Source organism: Saccoglossus kowalevskii, chromosome 3 (genome assembly GCF_978046115.1).
Source record: "Saccoglossus kowalevskii chromosome 3, keSacKowa6.1, whole genome shotgun sequence".
Classification (NCBI taxonomy): domain Eukaryota; kingdom Metazoa; phylum Hemichordata; class Enteropneusta; family Harrimaniidae; genus Saccoglossus; species Saccoglossus kowalevskii.
In genome coordinates, this window is record NC_140643.1 from 35,381,996 (window position 1) to 35,404,954 (window position 22,959).

The 22,959-nt window shown below is 33.1% G+C and overlaps 1 protein-coding gene across 1 annotated transcript in view; it reads left to right on the top strand.

Annotated features, from left to right (window-relative positions):
* The first annotated feature begins 4,442 nt into the window (after positions 1-4,442).
* Positions 4,443-22,959, top strand: part of LOC100374040 (plasma membrane calcium-transporting ATPase 3) — a 102,890-nt gene continuing 84,373 nt past the window's right edge. The window contains exon 1 of the mRNA XM_085497133.1: positions 4,443-4,667. The gene's annotated coding sequence lies outside the window, so the exon portion shown is untranslated. The remainder of the gene's footprint in view (positions 4,668-22,959) is intronic.

The window sequence follows — 22,959 nt, forward strand, 5'->3', positions numbered from 1 at the left end:
AAAACAAACTTGTGCCTACTGGGTTTCTCAGGGTTCAATTTTTATATTCATAAATGATGTTTAGTAACTGTGAAGTATGTCACGCAAACGTAGATATGTGTGCTGACGATTCTACCATATATACGTCGAACAAAATGGTTGTAAACACCGTCAAAAACTAAGTCAGTGTTAATATATCCACCTCATAGAAATCACAGAAAGTGCTCTCATCTGAACAGAACCCAAATATCACACCGCGGGAAGTATTTTTTCCAAAGAACTTTAGAAAGGTTACTTAGAGTAATGGTGAGTACAAATTTTGAAAAGATCATGTCCAAAAATATCTGACTATTTCAACTAGTAAAAACGTTTTATAATTCGTTTACATCAACTGATATGGCTAAGTTAGTCAAGTCACAGAAGGGAGCAGCATGTTCGATACCAGGTGTCCTGAGAAGACACACTACTAAAAACTTGTTCAAGGCCCTTTACTGATTACATATACCATGACATTCCTTGTTTTCAAATCAGTGAATAATTTAGTCTCATTATACAAGAAAGGTATGTTTACATATACAAAATGATGTTCAATGATCTGTACATCAAGTCCGCTGATTACTGGTGGTCTGACATGGAACAATTTGGATCTGGGAATTCGACGACCAGGTAGCAAAAATATTTATAAACATTTATTTTACATGAGTATGCATGTAACGGTAATTTGATTGGGATGTATATGTATACATTATGTTTGGTTATTTTTTTATTATTTTATTTTTCATTTCACTATATTTGGCAACGCTCTAAAATTGACAAGCTGTTAAATTTTCACAATTTGGCTTATTTTATACTGTCTTCGACATTTCAGGATATTTTATAAAGCTGCTATATTTTGACAATTCAGCTTATTTTAGAAAGCTACTAAACTTCGGCATTTCACTATATTTTAGAAAGCTGCTAAATTTCGACAATTCGGCTTATTTTAGAAAGCTACTAAACTCCGACATTTTAGTATATAGAAAGCTGCTAAATTTCGACATTTCAGCTTATTTTGAAAGCTACTAAACTTCGACAATTCAGCTTAATTTCAGAAAGCTACTAAACGTCGACATTTTAGTTTATAGAAAGCTGCTAAATTTCGACATTTCAGAATATTTCTAAAAACGTTATTTGAATATATTTGAGCAAGGTACTAAACTCCGCTAATTAGAATGCTAATTATATCGTAATTTTAATAAACTTGAGAAATCTGCTAAACTTCGATATTTGAGTGTGTATTCCAGAAACACAAACACATGAAAAAACGTTAAGCATCGGGTTTTTCACTGAATTATAGGTCAGTGCATACGTCACACATATAATGGGAACCTTACCATGCATGATACAGGGGTTAACGTTTTCTTCTTCCTACTCCCCTCTGTTTGCCTACCATTTACGACAAGATTTCTGTTGACTAACAAAATTTTCCTCCCTAAAATGTTGTTCGCCATTTACCTACTATGGTGTGCCATTAGGACCAAAATTGACAAATAAATAAAAGAATATTTCGAAGAATAGAACAATAAATAAATGAATAAATCAGTTAATATAAATATAAATAAAAGAATAGGTTTGGGAGTATGGTGTCCTGTCGGCTGCAGACGGTAAAAACTGACAGTGCTACACCTATCGCCCGCTCCTAACTACAGTACATATCCCAATGCCCCATGAATCCTCTTCGCGATGAGTCATGTAACTTTTCCTGTCAATTAATAAATGACTCAATCGTAAGAAACGTCTTTATTAAGAACTCTCCCAATATAAACTATATAAACGATAAATCCAAACTCATATTATTGATAACAACGAGTGAGAAAAAAGTTGACAAATATTTATATTTAAAAATGTGTATATAAAAACAAAATGAACCGATGTTACCCCTGATGGTATATTACACTGCTTCAGAAAAAGGAGGAGATGTTATAATGGTACGTATGTTGGTATTGCATGATTTTTGGATCCAGGATATGAACAACTGTCTATTCATCGCCTATTAGGTCATTATATGGCAGCCCTCATATTGCTCATACATTGCATTATATCTTATTGCTAAACCAAATAATGAACAAAACACATAAATGTAAAGAATAACATATTTATTTATATCATATATTAATGATTCGAAATATTGATAATACTAATAAGGAATGATTGTACAGATAACGCATTGTAATTTACTTGGGAACTGTGATTGACTCTCAAAGTAGTGATGGGCACGAGGCCGTGACATATCCGGGGTTCCAACAACTGAAACACATACTAACTAATATGTAGCTGGCAGACCAGGCCCACTCTGCGTGGGCACAATGTTGCGTGGCGGGGTAACACGTGCGTCAATTCCCGATATTGACAACCAAAATATGCATCGATACTGCAATAGTGGCAATGCACAGCAACATGGGTGGTGGTGGGTGATTAATCCAATAAATAAACTACGCCAGTCTATTTTTATTTGACCATCTACTATGCGTTATATCGGGTCCGGAGTTCGGATGTAAATGCTATTATAAACGTCTAGCTGCATGGCAAAGGAGGAAGGCTTGACATAATAATTACATTTGTAATAAAACTGTAATGAGCATGAGTATGTGTCTTGTGTACAATGCATTGGTAATGACTAATAAAAGCACAAGAATTGTACAATAAACATATTGTTATATTTAAAAAGTAACAATTGTTCCAAAAGTTGGTTGCCGAGAAAATAAAGTCAGCAAGTATGTAAACTGCTAGACTGGCAAAGTCGGGACTTCTTTTTTGTTTTACAAACAAATATAATTAATTGTCAATTTAGCCCTTTAGCGTGTTCGCGGAAACTAGCATGACCGCGAAAGAAAATGGATTTCTTTCTTTCATTTATTTTGGGATTTACTATATAGCCACTAATACTCAAATATACATATTTTCGAAGGTGGGCAACTTAACCATCGATATTTTATTTTATCTCCTAACTAAATCAAAGACTTGTTTCTCAAATAAATAGTTCACTATTATTAGGAATTTCAGAACAAAGATATGAAGCCAATTATACTCAATGTTTTCACACATGTAATAAATTGGTATAATGCTACAAAGCTGTTTGCCCTTATTACATATGCAGTCCAATGGCGTGGACATTTACTCACTAAAACAACCAGGTTCACAACCTTTATCCTGAAAAACATGTTAGTCATGATACAGGCGATTAAGTTGAATTAAATCTAATTATAAATAAAAACAAAATACTAATACTACAAATGATTTGTTTTGACGTCACATAATGGCGCCACGCCCTCAGACATGTACGTTCGACCAACCAAATTACACAGTTTCCCCTGAACTTTGGACAACCGAAGTGTCACGGGGTTGTGACGTCACTTGTTTCACTTGAGCACACAGCGAGAAATCTCACACATTTTGTGAAAATTAGCAAGATGTATGTTTGAATAAGTCCTTGAAAGGAGTTAATTGTAATTTTAAAAATGTTAAATGATATTTTAATTGTTCTTGATCATTTGAAATGAACAACACCGACAATGATGTGCGCATTTCCTTGTATTCACGTGTATATGCCAAACACTTGAGAACCTTTGGGTAGATGAGTATATAGTCTATATTTGTATAACCTTTCCATTGTAATAGGCGGCCAACCCTTTAAAGATCGGCGAATGAGTAAACAGAACCGCAATGAGTGTTATGACGTCATTGCCATTCCCTCAAAGTAACCATTGTACCGTAAATAAGTATGTCGTTGGACCCTTAGCTAAAAATAGTGTTGGGCGGTGATAAAGTTATTTGTTCATTTTACAAATCCGACGCCAATCGTGTTGTAATTATTTTCTGAAATCCGGCACTTTATCAACATTTGTTTTGCATACAGTCCCTCTGTAGACTATATAGGGACTGTGTTTTGCAGTTTTTAGTTGTGTTCGCATAGTTGGCAAGAACGATACAACACCGGGTTTAAGTTGGTGCTCAGACAATTAGTATTAGTATCAGTTACCCGAGGTTTGCGGCTAGATGGACGTGTTGTTTTTCCACAAATACTAGTACCCGTAGGCGTGGAATAAATAAAAACAGAATCTATTTTTAGTTTGAAATTAACTTGGGGTGACTCAGTGGCGCATTGTCCAATTTTACGCAACTCTCGGTGTTCCGCCCACTCAGTGACTCCGGGACGTACAGTGCCGGAAAAGTAGAACATTATACTAGTACCATTTTAGCTCCATGCTAGTACTGGGGACAAAAACAAAAGATATTTTAGCTTGCTATACAATATGAGATAATTATCACAGGGGCTATTTTAGGAAACAAAAGATTCCCGATCACACAATAAAACAGACATGTCAATGGGACAAAACCAGGTTAATGACGTCATAGTTTCTAGGCAATAGAGTGCAAATATTATTGTCTGCCAATCAGAGACAGCGTTACTGCCGCCTTCGGTAATACAGGGTCACGTGGTTCGACGTGGGGTGGTTCGAATCTGAACCTTTGCTGAAGATATTACCATCTAAGTTTCGGGAAATTCACCCCAATATCAGAAGAGTAACGGGTACAATTTACACAGAAGGCTAGAGTAATTGCTGCTCTTCGTATTTCTCATTTGTGAGGGAGATCACGGTCTTTTAGGACCGGGTTCTGGACATTTTCCACTCGGTATCGTTTCCGATGTAAGTACCTTCAATTTCTATCTAACATGATGTCCTCGTCGAAGCTCCTCGATTACCTTGCTCTGCAACGCAGATATCCTTAAAATAAATTATTTTAATGTATGCTAAAAAAGCACAGTCAGATCCTTTGTTTCAGTCTGTAGTATGTCCATGGTCACAGTCTTTAGATTCGAGTTGCTTTATGTATGTGACTAAAACTGGATCTGTGTTAGTAGTGTGTACGGCTTCGTTCGGTCGTCGATTGGGTGCCGTAAGCTACGCTGACCCGACGGCAAACACTTGATTTTAATGTTGTTATTTGGTCACTGCAAATATTGGGTGATCAATCTACCTACCCACTACGATTATTACACCCAGGTATTTATTGATGTATTATCGATTTTATGCATGGCGAAGCGCTGTATTTCAGGAGAAGAGGTGGCAAAATGGGAATGCCGCGACGCTTTCCAAAACATCTCATAATTGGCACTATTTGCTAATGTTGTTATGAGGCAGACAAAATCTGAACTGCTACTACTCTTTTGTTTTGTGTGTGTGTGTGTGACAATCGTGACGTAAAATGGGTGCAAAGTCAATTGTCTCTGGTGGGTATTATGATATACTGCTGTGAACCGTAATAAACAACAAGCGTAAGACCATTGTAGGGAACTGACGCTGATACGAATCTCTGATTCTAATCCTTTTTATGTACAGTATTTTTTATGCTTTTTAATTAATTTGTGAAACCAGGCTTCATATACTATCAAGAAAAGAATAGTTCATGAAGGGACTACTAGTAGTATTCTGCAACCAAGGTTACTATCTATTTCTATTCTATAATTCTTTGGTCATATACTGATAGTCAGTGCACTTACCTGGGTAAATACAGTAGTCAGACTATACTACTGTTCATATCACCTGTATTTCAAGCTTGTTTATAATTTCATATTAAAGATTTGATTCTGCTAGGTAACTCATGCATTAGGATTACTTAAAAAAAAAAACGTGCATACATACACCATTTTTTCCTGTGTACATCGAAGTAGGTAGTTTATGTACATGGGAGGGGCCTCATTTGCATACAGGTAAAACATGTTAGTATGCTCAGCTTCTCCATTCTGTTAAAATATAATGAGATGGGTCTTTGTTGAATGAATCTGAAAAGCTTGCCTATTGTTAGTTTTTTCCAGGGGTTCCTTGATGGTGTGTTATTTGCATTCTTGTAGGGGGTTCCCAAATCCTCTTCACTGTAAAGCGTTTCACGTTGGTTTTATTGTTCTGCAGACTGAAAATATTGTTCAACTGCACTCGATGCTTTAATCAGCGCTGCATAGCACTAGTGTGAATTATAGTAGAATTGGTTTACTTATGATGTCATAAGGCAGGAAATTCCCCAGTTGAAGTGTCATTATGGTAAACTCAAATTGAATGTTCTACAACACTATTGTGCTGGTTAGTCACGCACAGTGTACTATGGTATTATTTTATTACTATTACTGTAATCCCTTTGAATTACACAATAGACTTGTGTGACAAGTCGTGTTGTTTTACCTTGCCCTCATTAGGAAGGATTCTTGTATGAAATCTGTCAGTCAACCTTGTTCTTATCATTCTTATCACGAGATTGCCATAATACATCTAACCATTCAATAGACTACAAACATAGGTATTTTCGAAGGTGGCTGAACTCAAAAAAAATTATATTTTTCAAGTTGCTGAATTATTAGAGTGGCAATAGTCAGTGATTGATTGTTGAATAAAAGGTGTCAATGGAGGTCCTTTCATGATCAACAGAATGTGTAAAACATGTAAACAAACCACGAAAAAACTCAAAGGTGTATTTGTTTTATTTTTTATCAATAAGAAGCCAGGTAGATTTATAGGTATTAGCATCATTCTGAATGCGACCAATTCTTTCAGGTGGTTGAATAAAAAAAAAATCTTGCACAGGCAACTATTAGAAGAGTTATGGTATATATAGACCATATTGCAATCTCAAATTATAGTGCATTGTGGGATAGTTTTGACTGAATCAAATACAATTCTGCCAATTACAAAGCGTGCCTGTTGTGCGACTATCCCATAAATACACTTTAATTTGAAATTACGACAGTATCGCAGCCATGCAGGTACTGTTGAATTGTGTGTTTACTTTGCATGCATCATATTTACTGCATGGGACCCACGATGTGGTGCCACAACTGGAGTGCTTTAGTTTCAGATAATTGCAATATAACATTTTCTGGATGCAAATAACAATCCATTTCTTGCATCTTCAAGTTTTTTTTTTTTTTTATTAACATACATGTATACTGATTCTTTTTTTGAATAACTAGCCTTCATGTTTTTAATGTTCATGGGGAAAACATGACGTGGTTTGTATTCATGTGTCTATGAAATATTAATTTCAAGGTATCTCATTTAATATGATCAAGGTATCGGTTTATTTTTGAATCCAATAAATATTATTAATGCAAAACATGGCTGTTTTTATGTGTAGCTTTACAAGCTTATCAGCTGAAATTAAACCACTGAAGACTCTCTTAACAAAGATTCGTTTTCAGGGACCTATAAACACCTGATTGTGTCTAACATTTGTCGTACACACAATATAGTACCATGTATTCCTAATATTTCATATATCCTACTTTGCAGTGCCTTGATTTTTATATTGGGACTGCAGCCCATGCTTTTTTCAGATTTTAAGTAGTTTGCATGTGTTCACTTGCACAAAAAGTGGCCTCTTTTTATACATCCTTGTATTGTGAGAGTATACTAGTTGCATATCAATCGTATCCTGATTCATTTTTGAATAGTATTTGTAGGATCGCTCTAACAACTAATATATAATATTTTAACGTAGAACATCTATCGATTTTTTATGACATCAATTTTAGTTTATTGTATATTAAATTTGTAATTTCACAGATTTATATCCACATATTATTTGCTTTTTATAACAAATTTATTACCATTTTCTCTCCCTCTCAAGCCTCTTGCTTTGAGATCTTGTTTTGCATATTGATCAGGTGTGTTGGTTTTATATATATATATATATATATATATATATATATATGTATATATTGTGTTAGTGATTTGTCTATGCACATTTTGTGTCTACTGGAAATCTCCTAAATTACAACCAAACTTCAGGTGCAGGTTTCTCTGTAATGGGTGGTTGACATTTACTGATGATTATTGATTTTGATCGGTAAAAATTGCACACTTAAAAATGATGTTGTTATGGCGTAAATTCTTCTTATAGTGCAAGCAACCATAAAAACGACATTATTTCTTATATAAGTGTTCATTGTAAATTCTTGAGAACACATCTAAGTTGAGGTTTATACATGTATATTAGTCGTATTCAGTTAGCAGTTGCTTTGTGTGTGATATGCGATGACGTGATTATAAAATATTCTATAATCTATAGAAATATTAGACTCACAGACATGATGCGTCAAATTCTATGATGGTAAAAGGTAGGTGCCATATTACTGAACAATTTCTAGATTTTGACCAAATATATCACTTGTACATTATATAAGTGACCATAATCTAGAAATTGAATTAGGACGAAGAAGAAAGCCAAATGTGGAAGAAAAAGATAGAATATGTACAAAATGTAATGAAAAAAAAGTGGAAAATGAAATCCATGTTATTTTAGACTGTGAGTGCATACGAAAGAACTAAAATTGCTGTTTATAGAATGTAACATAGTAAATAAACAGAGGAGAATAAACAATTTTTTATAAACATATGCAACAACAGTTTTCCACTGGTTAAATACCTAAAACAAACAATATACAAAAAATAACGTTTTTGTTTTATGGTAACTTGTTCTTTATAGTATTGTTATTGTAATTTTCTTACCATACATTACCCACAGATGATAATTGTTGAGTAATAAAGTTATTATTATTATCATAAAGATATGGTATGAATTCATAATTGGGGAGTCTCACTAAAAATATAACTGATGTAATCATAAAACATCACATCATAGTTATTCATCTTACTTATTTGCTTGGTTAGTTTATTGAAACAAACGCTTTTTTTTGTTATCGTTTTTGCCATAAACTCATATATGCACTTGTTATATTGAATTGAAAATCATGTCCGTTTTAAAATAAGCTTATTTTTCACTGGATGCATGTTTATAGTACAGTTACCAGCAACTATCATCTGCATGCTTTGTTAACTTTCCTTTCACAAAATCAAATTGCCGTGTCAGCATAAAACAGTGGATTTAGGTTTTAGTTGCTATACCTGGGGAAATGTCCAGGGTTGGATGGATGGTTGACTTATGCAAATGAGCTGTTATTGACGTCACTGTGTCGATTGTATTGATGGCTGCACTGTTCCAGTAGTTAATCACACGCATAGATCGCTTTGACATATCTTCCTCGCCCCAAATTGACTCATAAAATTGTTTTCATGAATTTGTTTGAACGATTAATTCGTTCAAAAAATGGTTTTATTGTTGTTGAAACATGTAGGTATAATATGACGTTATTCTGAGATGGCTGCCATGTGCTTCTGTCAGATATTGATCTCTAGTTGTAGTGATGATGTCATAGTCTATTGCTGCCATTAGTATTCTAAACTAGGATGTTGCATTCATATCGGCATGTCCTTGATTCTGTATTCATGCTCATTTATTGAAAATATAGATACATTGTCTGTAAAAAGCATTTTGTATGTTCTTCAGGCTGGCTTTACCAGCTGTGATGCTTTCCATGTCTTTTTCAACTCATTAAATAATATATTAACTTGATCTTCCTGTCTTCTGTTGAGCTTTGTCACTGCAGATAAAACATATGTGTCTTTGAATATCTGCTTTATTTCATCAATAATCAAACAGTGTGTGCCATTCTAAAACCCAAAGGATGAATACCCATAGGTAAATTTTCCAAAACAATTAGCTTCAGCTTCAGCTTCAAGAGAAATGTTGTTGCAGTTATTGATGCATAATTTTGTATCATGGATATTGGTAATTTTCCATTAATTTGTTTGTTCTTGTGTAAATAAATAACTTAATGTCAAAATAAAAAATATTTCAAAGATTGATCATACAATAAACACAATTACTGGTTTATGTGAACCCCTGTTAAAGATGAGCTTCTAATAGAACAAATATGGTAGCCCTCCCCACTATATTTCTTGAATAATCAGTTAAAATGCAAATAACCTTTGAACTTTGACCCCTAGGAGATAATATTTCTTGATTGCTACATTTACATGCATCTAGTGATTGTGTGTGGGAAGCTGTCATATTTTTCAATTTATTACTTTGGTATAATAAATGAATTATTAGAAATAATAATCTTATATTTTCATTTCATAGAATTTGAACCATTTCGTTTTTATTTATTTTTGTGGGTGTTTCATCTGCTACATACAAAACTGTCACAGCATGATATTGATAAGTCAGTTGTCTTAACATAAGTGGTATATGCGATTCTATGTACTAAAATAATGTGGTCAATATCACCATTGTATATTGAAGGACAGGGGTGTATCCGATGGAATTCAGCGGATCGATTAGATAATGATATTATTGTGTATACTGCCATACAATACAATACCAGTACATGTACTACATGTATACAACAGAATTCTCTATGACGATTTAAAAATCAATTCATTTATCCCTGAATGGTTTTTGAAATTTCTAAAGGCTGTGTAGCATACTAACAAGCCTGTATCATAGCGTGACAATCCATGCTTTATGCATTGATGCCGTCTTAAAGGTAACACAAGAGATATTGCAATATTTTCAAACTGCTACTCTACTATTACAGCATTATTATAACCATCTGAGACCTAGTCACCTTTAATTATTACAAAACCATATTTGCTCTAATGGATACTCACGTAAATTAGAAAATTGAATTTTTTTTTGATTATTAAAATATGATTTATTTTGACCATTGACATAGATATACGTCTTTTTCATATTTTCATATCTACATGTAAATTACAGTAATAGAGCAAATACAACTTATTCTGATAAATGAGAAAACTCAACTTCAGCATTAGTTTGTCCATTCCTATTTCTATCAAGATGAAATATCAAACAAAATTATTTAAACTAATCATACTCAAAAATACATCTACATTGCTATTTCTATTTCTTGCCAACCTAATATATTTGTATTCCAACAACAATCAAGTTGTTTTCAAAATCATAATTATTTAAAAGTTGTCCTACTTTAATATATACTTTACCTTGCCTCTCATTTTTCATTATCTTTAATACTGTAATTTATTAATCTTTTTTGAAATTGTTATTTAAGGTGTCATAACAAAAATGGTGTGCTTGTTTTTTTCTGACAAATGCAAGGTGATGTACTTCTAAAAAAATTTTTACTACAAATGGACATGGTTTTTTCACAAGGAAAAATAAAAAATGAATATAAAATGTATTTATAGTCTTCCCCATAGATGTGTGTAAAATGTCTCAGTTGCACTAGAAAGAGGCAGAGGAAATAGGGAGACCCCATAACCACAGATCAGAAGACCCTTTCAGCTTCAGTAAAACTGATAATTACCAAAATTAATCAGTACAACTAGTAACTGTCTGATTTTTATGATATGTGGTAATTTGCATAATGCATTTGGGTCGTATATTTCGTATTTGATACGTCAGTTGCATCAAACACAATAAGCTAGTAAAAAGCTTCATTTTTTACAGTGACAGACTAGATGTCAAATGATGTCATACTCAGGGAGAGGTCAGAGATGAAGGTAGCATCTGAATACAAATTTATCACTAGTAGTGGAATAAATAGGAGGGGGTGTGTGTTTACAAAAAGCGCTTGATTGCATATTGGCACTGGTAATAGCAGATTTGAGATAATAAAAGCTAATGTCATTCAGAACAGCTTTTAGGAATAATACTGAATTGAATTTTAATGTTTTTTATGAATATTTTTCAGTAATCAAAATCACTCGGTGACTTTGATGACTATTTAAATCTACCCATAATTTTACACTTACAAATGCCAAAAATGGTTGCTAGGAAACCAGTGAAGAAGGAAGGTGTCTGTTCTCAAAATAATGAGTATTTTTCAGTTTTAATGAATTGGTTTATCGATAGATATTAGAATAAATATGTTAATGTTTAGCAGTGTCTTGTTTTCTGAAATAAAATGCAAATGTACCTTCCCTGACATGGTTTCAGTATGTGCCAAAATTAACCCTCTACAAAACCTTCAAAGACGAACAGTAGCTCATTTGTGAATTATCACATACTGTTTTTTTTTTGCTGAGAACTAAATTAAGCAAAATTAAGACCCAAATTAAAATTAACCATAGAATGCATTGTTTCCTTCACAAACTGAATTTAAAACTCAATGAATCAGTCTGCTAAAATTGAACCCAGTAAATACCCCCCCCCCTCCCATACATACATATAGAGTAGACAGATTTAAATGACCATCTTAAAGTTGAAGCTGGCACATATTCATGAAATTTACAAGTAATATTCGCAGAGATGAATATCTATAAACAGTCATATTTAATAAGTTTTGCTTGTTTTTGGGACATCTTGATTAATATAAACATCTAATGATTAGTAAATCATTTGTAAAAAAAAACCTACGCCTTATACTTGAGTCAGCAAATCAGAAACCAAGTCTCTCAAATTAGTATAATTCTTTTTATCTCTGTTATGTGTCGGAGTATATAAAGTATTTTAATTGCAAGATTGTCCTTTATTCATGGCACGAGTGAAAATCAAGTAGGTTTTATTTATTGACAGCTTCTAAGCTCATTGCCGTCTCATTGTCATGTGCTGGACGTACTGGGTGGATTTGATATGTTTTAGTGTGTTATTGACTTTTTGCCTTCGGGGATTTCAGCATGATTGCTTACTGTGAATTTGTCACTGCAAGGCTGACTGTTGAGATGCTGATGATAGAATTTGAAGAAAAAAAAAAAAATAGCCTTGCAACATTTTCTTTTTCTAATTATGTTGTTTTGAGAGGCTATTCAATCAGTTTCATTGTTGATTTGTCCTTGTAAAAAAACATCTCCATTTGTGTTAACAATTTTTCTGGCAGTATGTCATCTTACAGAAAAATGAATTGTATCGTTTTATGCTATTTATAGCAATATCAAAGTATGGGGCTGTCCATCTTATATTGTGTCAGCTAACTGGCCGTTAAAAAAGCCATTGTGCTACCGGTTTTAAATTGTGATTTATTGTTTTCCGGTGGGAGGCATTTCTTGTTTCCTTTTCCTTAGAGAATGGTTTCACTAATAATGGTTTATAAGAGACATATGCTTATGCATTGCTCGTGTTGTATGGTTATAATTATTTAAAAGAAATAGTCATTTTTTCTCCCATAATTTTAATGATAATAAGGTAAGGGTTCATGTCATATAGTAAATAAAAACAAAATGTGGAGACAATATTTTGCTTTTATAACATGAATGTTTTTAAACATATCTAGAAATTTGGCTGAGGGACATGAGCTGCAAGACATTGTATATTGTTTCTAATATTAATTCTATCCGGTAATAATTATTATTTTATTACAAATTCTTCCAAAAAAATATAAAATTTCCCATTATATTTCAAATGTCCCCGCTTTCATAAAGACAGTTAATTATTCTTTATTTCATGCATTTCTTCATGCTTTCAATAAGTTTAAAGTAGAGAAAGGTTTATTACTGGCTTGCATTTTATTGGAAATAACAGATAGACAGACTTATTTATGATGTGTATTTTCCCTGTATCTCTATTGCATTGAATAGCTGCTTTAATACTTGCCTGGATTTTTGGTTTGTCTTGCATATTCTTTCACTCGAATGGGTTTTTGGTTTGCCCTTAGACCTAAGGTCTATGGTTTGTCTTGCATATTTTTTCATTGTAAAATAGCAGTCCTAAACGGCATGTCATGTCCAAGTTCATTCAAACTTGGTGTTGACATCACCAATATGTTGGCCACTGATGCACCTCCCTTTGAGATTTCATTCAAAATGGCTGACTGGTGGTCATTTTGTTGAAACAATGACAACTCTTTAGGCATGCCTAAACCAATTTCAAACTTGGTATTGGTATTGATGCGCATTAATTTGTTTTGCGGTTTACAATGACCAACTGGCAGCCATTTTTTTATGTGTTTTTTGCCAATTTTTTTCTGTCATGCATATATTTGTGTACTTTGACTGATTTTGTTTACATTTGGTACAAATAGAAGACATAATAATTTACATATAATGCCTGTTAATTTGTTGGTGAGTTTCTCATATGCCATTTACAATGACTTGTTGAACATTACATTTATAAAATATACATATCAGATGTAACCAACTCAATTTTGATAAAGGTCTGTCTACAGGTACAATAAGTACATGTAGAGCTTTCAGAGTGGTACTAAAATGTTCAATTTTTGGCTGGTGGTCAACTGTTCAATCTATTAACTTTGTACATCCATCAGTTCTGCTAATTAAATAGCTGGTTTGTACATGTCAAGAAAAGTATATGGCGTAGTAATAGTATGATTTATAAACAGACAGATGTAATATACTGAGACGGAACTACTTAGAATCATCATGGATGGCTACAGAGGGTACCCCGGTAGTTTTGATTATATTTTATTTTAGGGAGAGAAAACATGAACACGGCATTACAATCGGCACAATGTTAAAATGTCTGACTTGGTGCAATCCGTCACAAATCATTTCTGTGTTGTCTTGTTCTGTATTTTTGCTACGTTGCTCTGAAATTAACCTTTTCGAAGTAGTCTCTATGATAAATAATGCATTTTTAATTCATATTTATAAGTTAAAGGCGATTTCATACTGTTATTGCGTGAACATGCTGTTACATTCACTCATTGACTATGGTTGACCAGACTTTTAGTTGCCGACGATGTAATCACTCTTCCCATCAGTGTTTTCTTATGAATTGTGCACTGTAGTAGTGACGTTTACTGGAAGAAGCTGTTATACTGTCAATCACCATCTTACTGTTGTAATAGCAGTTATGAATAATCAACAGTGATCACTTTTTTTGTGCCTGAAATATTGTAGACATGCGGAAGGTGGACATGTGCAAGTTAATCAAATAAATTAGCAATGGCGGGCGTTCTATTACATGGGTACTAAAACAAAATGGAGGACAATCTAGTATGAAACCTATCTCAAAGCACATGAACAGTCAGAATTGTGATGACACCATCTTATTTGATTTTGCTAAAATGTATGGTACACCTTCATTATTTAATGATTATTGCCATGGAAACCACAGTGATGTTTCCAGCACCTTATTGGGACTCTTAATTACTTTGAATCCACCACGACAATGTCGAAAATAACCGATAGTTTTATATTCATCTGCTGCACTCTGCTTAATTTGATTTCCTTTTATGAATCATTCACTGTGCGATGATGGTGTGGAATATCCGAAATGGTTTGTCTTGAGATCACCACAGTAATGGTCTTCATAAATACGAACAGACAGTCTTGGGAATCCTTGATGTTGATTACCATAGATTAGAGACGTTGCATATGTAGACTTGAAGACTGTCGCATCAATTTCCAGTAGTAGGTACAGTAGGTAAGACTGCCAGGGAAACAATAGTGCATAGAATAAGACATATTTTTGACAAGTTAGACTTTTCTGATGGCACAGTACCGTATATCGTAGATAACATTCAGTATGCAAATGGTAGTATAATTTTTTTCTATTTTAATGAAGTGAGTGATTCTTGCATGAATGTTTTTTGGTGTAACATACAAATAAAGTACCCAGTCAACTTGAATATGGAGAGGGACTTGGGTTCAGTTTTGTTTTAAATTTTTTCATTACCTGTTTATTATTGATTTCATTATGCATAAATCCATTTTTAAACAGAATCTAATGCTTGTTAATTTAACAGTTCAGATCAAAGTGATTCCACCACCATAGTAATTAGTTACCTAATTAGTCACCAAATAACTTAGTATAGCGTAGTTTAGGTTTTGTTACAATGTACCTCAAACTAACTTTATAGATCAACCAATTAAGCCTTGCTGTTCTGTTGAGATTTATAAATTCAATAGATGGGCAAAGCTTAAATGGAAATGAAATGATAGCAGTGGTCCAGGGAGGGCCATGAACATACATTAATGTATCCTGGAATCTATTACAAAAAAGATGCTCATTGTGAAATTAATAGAAACAGACTTGTTTCCCCTGTGGCGAGCAACTGTCTGAGTAGTTTTAGGCTTTCATGATATAAAAAAGAAGACAAATAAGTAAAAGGTCTGCCGGGATCAGGGCAGCTTACTATACATTTACCAGTGCTTGAAATCACCAATATTTGCATCTGATCATCACCATGTGCGTAACATACATATCTCTACTTTTTGAGAAAGGGCAGATTGAAAACAATGGATTTAATTCATGTATTCCTGCCTAGCGTGCTGTGCAATGACCACTGTCTTTCAAAAAACTATGAGGCACAGAATAATGCTACTGCATCGGTGGAGATCAGAGCGCATGCCTGCTGGTGGAAGGGACCCCTCTAACCAAAGTAAGAGTGATGCAATTAAGTAGGACCCCCTAGTCAATGTGTGGAAATAATCATGATGAATCATGAATCACTATTGTCCTAAATCATACCACCACCACCACGAGAGACACGAGGTATGATATAATAATTAATCTTGTGAAAATTTACTTTGATTCATTCATCAATAGCACAAAACGAAATAAATAAGACATATAAAAAATAATCTATTTTGCCCCCACATTGGTACCGGTAATTGGTACAAATTCTTGAATCTTAGGAGAAGTCAATGTTTGGTGCAATTACAGAATTACTTTCACTTATTGGACCCCCAGATATTAGGGTCTGTCGGGTCGTTATGGAGAATGGCCGTCCACTACATAGTTAGCCACCATGACATCAATAACCTGGTGGGTTATTTAATGTTTCCAATCCTACATTGTGAAGGTACATGTACTCTTCCTTGTCTCTACATTCTATAGATTTATAAATAACTGACACTGTGAGTGGCGCAAATATCATTAGGATTATTGAGACCATTTTGATAATCCAAGGGTCAGTAAAGTTCAGCAACTTCACTACTCAACCTTTTTGTATATAAGAACTGTATCCTGTTTCTCTCCATTTATACCACAGATTGGTCATAACAAAATAAAGATGTACCGGTATATAATTGTCTTTTGATATATATATATATAACATTTCAGAAACAACTATAGATTAATATATAGGTGAATTCTCTATCATTGGATAAACATAACTTCTGAAGTATTCTTTTGATAAATGAACTATTCTTTAAATCATAGTTTTTTAAAATCATACTTGATAACTAATTCTTTGATGATATTTATGATTTAGTTAATTGTATGTACTAAATTACTTATTTAGGTAATCTCTTGACCTTAGAGGGCGCCATATTCCAAAGATTTGTCCAGTGACCATACTGTTACATTTGTTCTATTTTTGAATACTTCAAACAGGAATGAATGTAATATCAACATTTACAGTATTGTATTTGCTCTATTAGTATTGCATGTGCTTACATAAATTACAAAAGTGTTTCTATGGTCAAAATAAGTAATATTTTAATGATTCAGTATAGAACAAATCTGATTTTTGGTTTATATGTACTTCTATTGGAGGTGCGCTTCTATTAGAGCAAATACTGTATTGTTATGAGTCTGTGAAACTTGTATGCACACAGATTATACTTAGGTTAATTTTGACAAATACTCATGAGGCTGGCTTGCATTCGTTCAGAAAAAAATCAATTCTAACAAACTGGCATGATGTTGACATGTATACTATTTCAACTCCAGCATTTGAAAGTTTATAGAACATTTGTTTAATTAATAAATTTGCAAAATGTAGTTTTTGATGAAAATAACCTTGCCTCAACCGTAACAAAAACATATATTATTACTCAAGAGATATAAATTTCAACACACACGCTATATAAGAATGACAGATTTTCTTACAAAAACTTGTTTTAGCTTAGAGAGTCTTCTAGGTGAGTCTTGCGTGTGTTGCATCGTAAAGTGCACTGTCACGCTGATGACATTTCAAGTGCAAACGGTGCCTTTGGTGTGGACGAATGTGCTTTGAATATAAATTCAATCTCAAAGATCCAAATAGCTTATTTTTTACCTAATAGATATTCTAGTCGGCCTGCTTCCTGTCTGATTCAAATGCTGAAAAGTCTACATTAATTTTGCAAAAGATTGAAAATTTGCTTTGATTTTTTTGAGTTGGTAAAAATTTTGTTGCACTGAAATTTCAGGGGGGACCCTAAAGTCATGGAATCAAAGTAACTATTGAAACATTTAAATCGTCAAATCGCAAAAAATTAACTTTTTACTGTACTTAAAAACCTGATGATCAAAGGAAGTATGAAATGATAATATGATATGCATGATAATGATCATAGTAACCGAAATGACAGTAAGATATACCGGGCAGTATTAAATGACTAATAATGTGATATTATTGGGCAAGATCACCTGGAACCATGTTAAATCGCGTTTTCTCCAATGTCAATCCCTTGTACACTTGTAGCAGTAAGATGTGATGATCATCGCGAGTCATGGCTGTTTTGAGAAAAAAAAAAAGAAATTCATAATTGAAGAGCTTGAGGTTAATTTCCAATACTGCTTTTGTAATTCATTTGGTATTCAGTGCACATCTCTCCATCCTATAAACTAAATTATTACCTTAGAAGTCACTATGAAAGACTTCAGGGTTTATTCTTCATCTGTATCTCCAGGGTTCACTTCTCTTAAAGATTTGTGTTTTAGATTTTGTTGCGCACTTTTAGTTTCTTCTTTTGTTTATATTAATTTATTATTTTTTCTTGAACCTATTTTGTCAAAAAGGTGTTACCGGAATTTGTATAATTATTATTTTTATTTTGCATCCTATAATAATCTCATGCTCAGAAAATTATTCAAGCTGCTTTATTTTGTTGAATCAGTCATTCATTAATAATACAATTTCTTCTCTTGTGCGTGTCACTTCCTGATTGCATTGTGGGTAATATAAAACCCCTTGACCTTGGCAGGTGTTGTTTTTCATGAAGATTACTGACATTGATTACATTTTATCCTGGGAATGCCATGTTCATTACTCCAAGGCACCTGTGGATAAATAAAAATTGAATTAAAACATCTGCAAACATTGGTAGGTGTGTGGATTATTTGATCCTTATTCATGGACAAGCTCGTCTGCTTCCCTTTTTATATTGATCTGTTCTCTTTCTTGTTTTCTCAAAATATTATTTATTAATCTTTCTGTTTTATTTTTGCTGATAAGTGAAATCTATAATTAAAAAACATGTGAAACGATAATATTACAATAGATCTCATTCTTTCACTGGAATTTGAGAACAGTAAATATGCTAAAAATATCAAAATAACAAAATTAATTGAAATGAATTGTTTTACAATATGATGCCAGGGCAGGGTCACACAGCTGTTCAGTGGAGAATGTTTTACATGATCGAGTTAAATATCAATAAATATAATACACACATTACTTCATTCTGCATAGATACAGGCATGCCTATTATCACCTTGTACGAGTCAGTCTGTTTCAAAAAAATTTATATTACAAAATAATGCGTGTATTATTTTGTTCGGTGACTTGACTAGATCATGTTCCATATGAACCTCCCTGGACATTTGCTATTATGACTTCTTTCCTGTTCTATGATCAGTGCAGTATCGAACGTTTTCATTTGAGATGCCTTGTTATGAGCCCCAACTATGAGCAGCTGCTGTCGATATCAATGTCGATATCGCTGCATAATTTACACAAATTTTATATTTTAAATGCGTTGCTGCTAAAGCAATTGAAATGATTTAATGCATATTATTTGTACCTTAATATCAAAGTGTATTTCGATTAAATATTTAGTATACAAGTACATGTGTGTTTCACTATCCATTCATTCCCCTCTGGTATTATAATATTATGTCTCGTATATATATATTGTCATATTCATATTTACTTATGATGGTCCATTTCAAAAATCCAGGTTCTTCCCATATCGCAAAAGGTTGCTAGGGAAATTTATAATAATATGCAACTATGTCGTGTACTGAATTGTGTCTTTCATTCCAAACACTGGTCTCTCAACTCATTTCAAAAGTGCTTTCAAGTACCAGTATTCTGTTATCTACCAATACATGTATCTCACATAAAGCTTTTTACTAGGTACATGTAAACTCATGGATTTTGACCTTGTCAATGCAGATAATCATAGAAAAAGCTTTTATATTTTACAGCAGTTTTCAGTGGTATTGATGGCTTCTTATAATTTGGATTTTGTCAATTGAATGTTTCTTTTATGTTATGCAGCACTCGTTATGTTGACAGTTATCTGAAATTCACTCGTCGCTGCTTTTATGGAATAAACACTGAGGGGCAATAGCATATGTATATTTGCCCTGAGGAATGCGAGTCACCACAGGGGAAACTCTGTACTTTGGTTGATATGCAATTTCGTGGTGGAAACAAGACATTAATGGTATTGTGCAAATACTGTATGATGAGGGATGTCTAGTCATAATGGTTTTAATAATCCAGCATTTAATCCATGTAATTGTTAGTGTACACTTTTGTTTAGGATACATGCTCTTCTAATGAGCAAATACTGCTATAAAGCGTATCATTACGGTGCTTAAATAGATAAGAATTTGTATATGCCTCTCTTCAGGACAAGTATATACAGTAGGTGGGCCATATACAATTAGATTGGCAGGTTAGTGGACTGTTAGAGTTCAGGTGATGGGGCGGTCACTTTGACAAACTCTTTTGGCTAAATGTTTTATAGTCTAAAATTACAAACCGGTTAATTTAAGTTTTCTCTGAAATTCAGCACACAAATCTAAGTGTTAGTTTTTTCAGGATCATACTAATATATCATGTTAATTTAAAACTGGTGTATATATATATACAAGTTGTTGCTAAGTGAGCAGATTAGTTTGTCCTTAATCTAGTTTTGCTTTTAATGTATTTTAAATAATTGAGAGTGTAGTTCATTGTCATGCAACTATTTTGGTTTATTTATACGTCATCATGGTTACAGGGATGGTGGAGTATCCTTGATGGGTTAGTTACAAAATTAACAAAGATATTATAATTTTTTAATTATTAAAAATTCCTGTATGCACTATTTATATACTCACCTGATTATCAAACCTTTCCAAATGGAGAATTGTTTATTAATGTTTTCTGAGCTAATTTTGTATTTCAGATTTTAAAATTATTTTAGATTAGTTGCATTACTTTATGTTTCTTATGTTGGACTTTACTCAAGCATTGTTTTTGTGTACATTTTAAATAAAATATCCTATCCTATCCTATTGGAAATGTTTTCCTTGTAATGGGTACCTATATTTGCATACTTTAATTTCTAGATATAACTGCTATTTGCTGACGTTAATGTGTTCTTGACTCGTACAAATAAAACATTACTGTATTTGCTCTGTAAGAAATACATCTCCAATAGAAGTGCTCCTACACTGAAAATTTCATTTATTGTGTACTGGATCATTAAAATATGACTTATTTTGACCATAGACATACCTCTGTTATTTGAGGAATGATGGAACTAATAACATAAGCATTAGTAAACTAAATATTTTATTTTAGCTGGAATTAATTTTTGCTGAATAGACTTTTTGGGTGTTTTGTATGGAATTTATTTTCACTGATTTTTGACGAGTTGAATGTAAAATATAGGAACAACAGTATATCACTGGATTTTATTTTCACTAAATCATTCCTTCAGCGAAAATTAATTCCAAGCAAAAATTAAGTATTCTACAGTATGTATTTTTGGAGTGTGAAGTTAACCCCTATACACATAGCTTCAATTGTGACTGTTTCATTTAATATAAATTTGTCATGATATTACCCCGATAATTGTGAATGTTGTAACTGTTAAATGTTATGAGAACCATGTTTACAGTAAATTCCCCAAATACAGCTGTGCTCTATAAATATTACAGAAGTGCATGTACTTTCCCCTGGTGTTCAGTTACAACGTGTACATAGGGTCACTTCCATGTAGATACTTTACAACAAAATTGCAGCTCACTGCATATATACCCAAAATCACTAAATGATTCAACTGAATGACCCAATTTTCATTGTTTAGATTAATTTTGACTTTTTTGAATGAAGTGAACTAAAGCGATATTGTTGAATTCGTCAGATTGGTTGTTTCTATCAGCTGTGAATATGGTTTGTTTCAAATTCAGACTGCAGTATGCATTTAAATGTTCATGAAGAATTGACATGGGATCGTCAGAACAGTCGACATTCTAAATACCCCTCATTTGACAGACATAGATACCCCTCATTATAAAATGGATTGTGCCTTAACCTATGAACTCAGTTTAAGGAATGCTACCCACGAATGCTTGAACATATTCTGTCACAAAGCGTCAGTCAGTTCATACTAGGTAACCTTTATTTCAACATTTTTTTTCTTTCAAAATAGCTTTAATAGCAGTCAGTTCATATTTTATATTCTGTATCTACTACCGTAAAATCTGTATTAGAAGCCGCATCACTAATAGAAGTTGCACCCATTCTTTTTGAATAATTGAGAACCAAAAAAATCATCATTTCTCATATGTGTAGGTGCTCTAATAGAAGCCGCATTCCCTCTGTTGTATTGTACCACTTTAATAGAAGCCGTGGCTTCTAATACAGATTTTTTAATTGATACCAACATGTTTCTGGGTCCACATTTTTATGAGAATCCATTTGCCCATCGGTCTTAAATATAGACACAACCATGTAACTTTCACTGACAACTTTTAAAACTGGTGATTTTCAGGCATTCTCAATTGATATTGGCCACTAGACATTGTGAGGCGTTATATTTGTAGATGCTATGTTTTCATAGAAACTAGTACAGAAAAGTACCCCTGTTTATTACATTTTGACACTTGGGTGCGATGGTTAGCATCTGACATCGAAGAAGTTATGGATTTTATGCTCAACAAATGTCCAGATCACCAAACACACGGTATTAGAATTAAGAAAGTCAGGATATTACAAACTGTTCTATCCACTGATGTTTTCTATGACATCATACATGAACTCGCAGTCATCCAATCTCGTCTTAACCTTTTCACCACCAGACTTTCTTGCACAAATTTTTCAGCACTTTTTTTTCTTGTATTCTTTATTATTCCTGGAAATGAACCCTAATTTTGGAGCCAACAGAAAAAATCTTAGTCAATTTTCAGTTTTTACTAAAAAAAAATTGGATATTTTTGTCGCAATCTTCTGAAGGA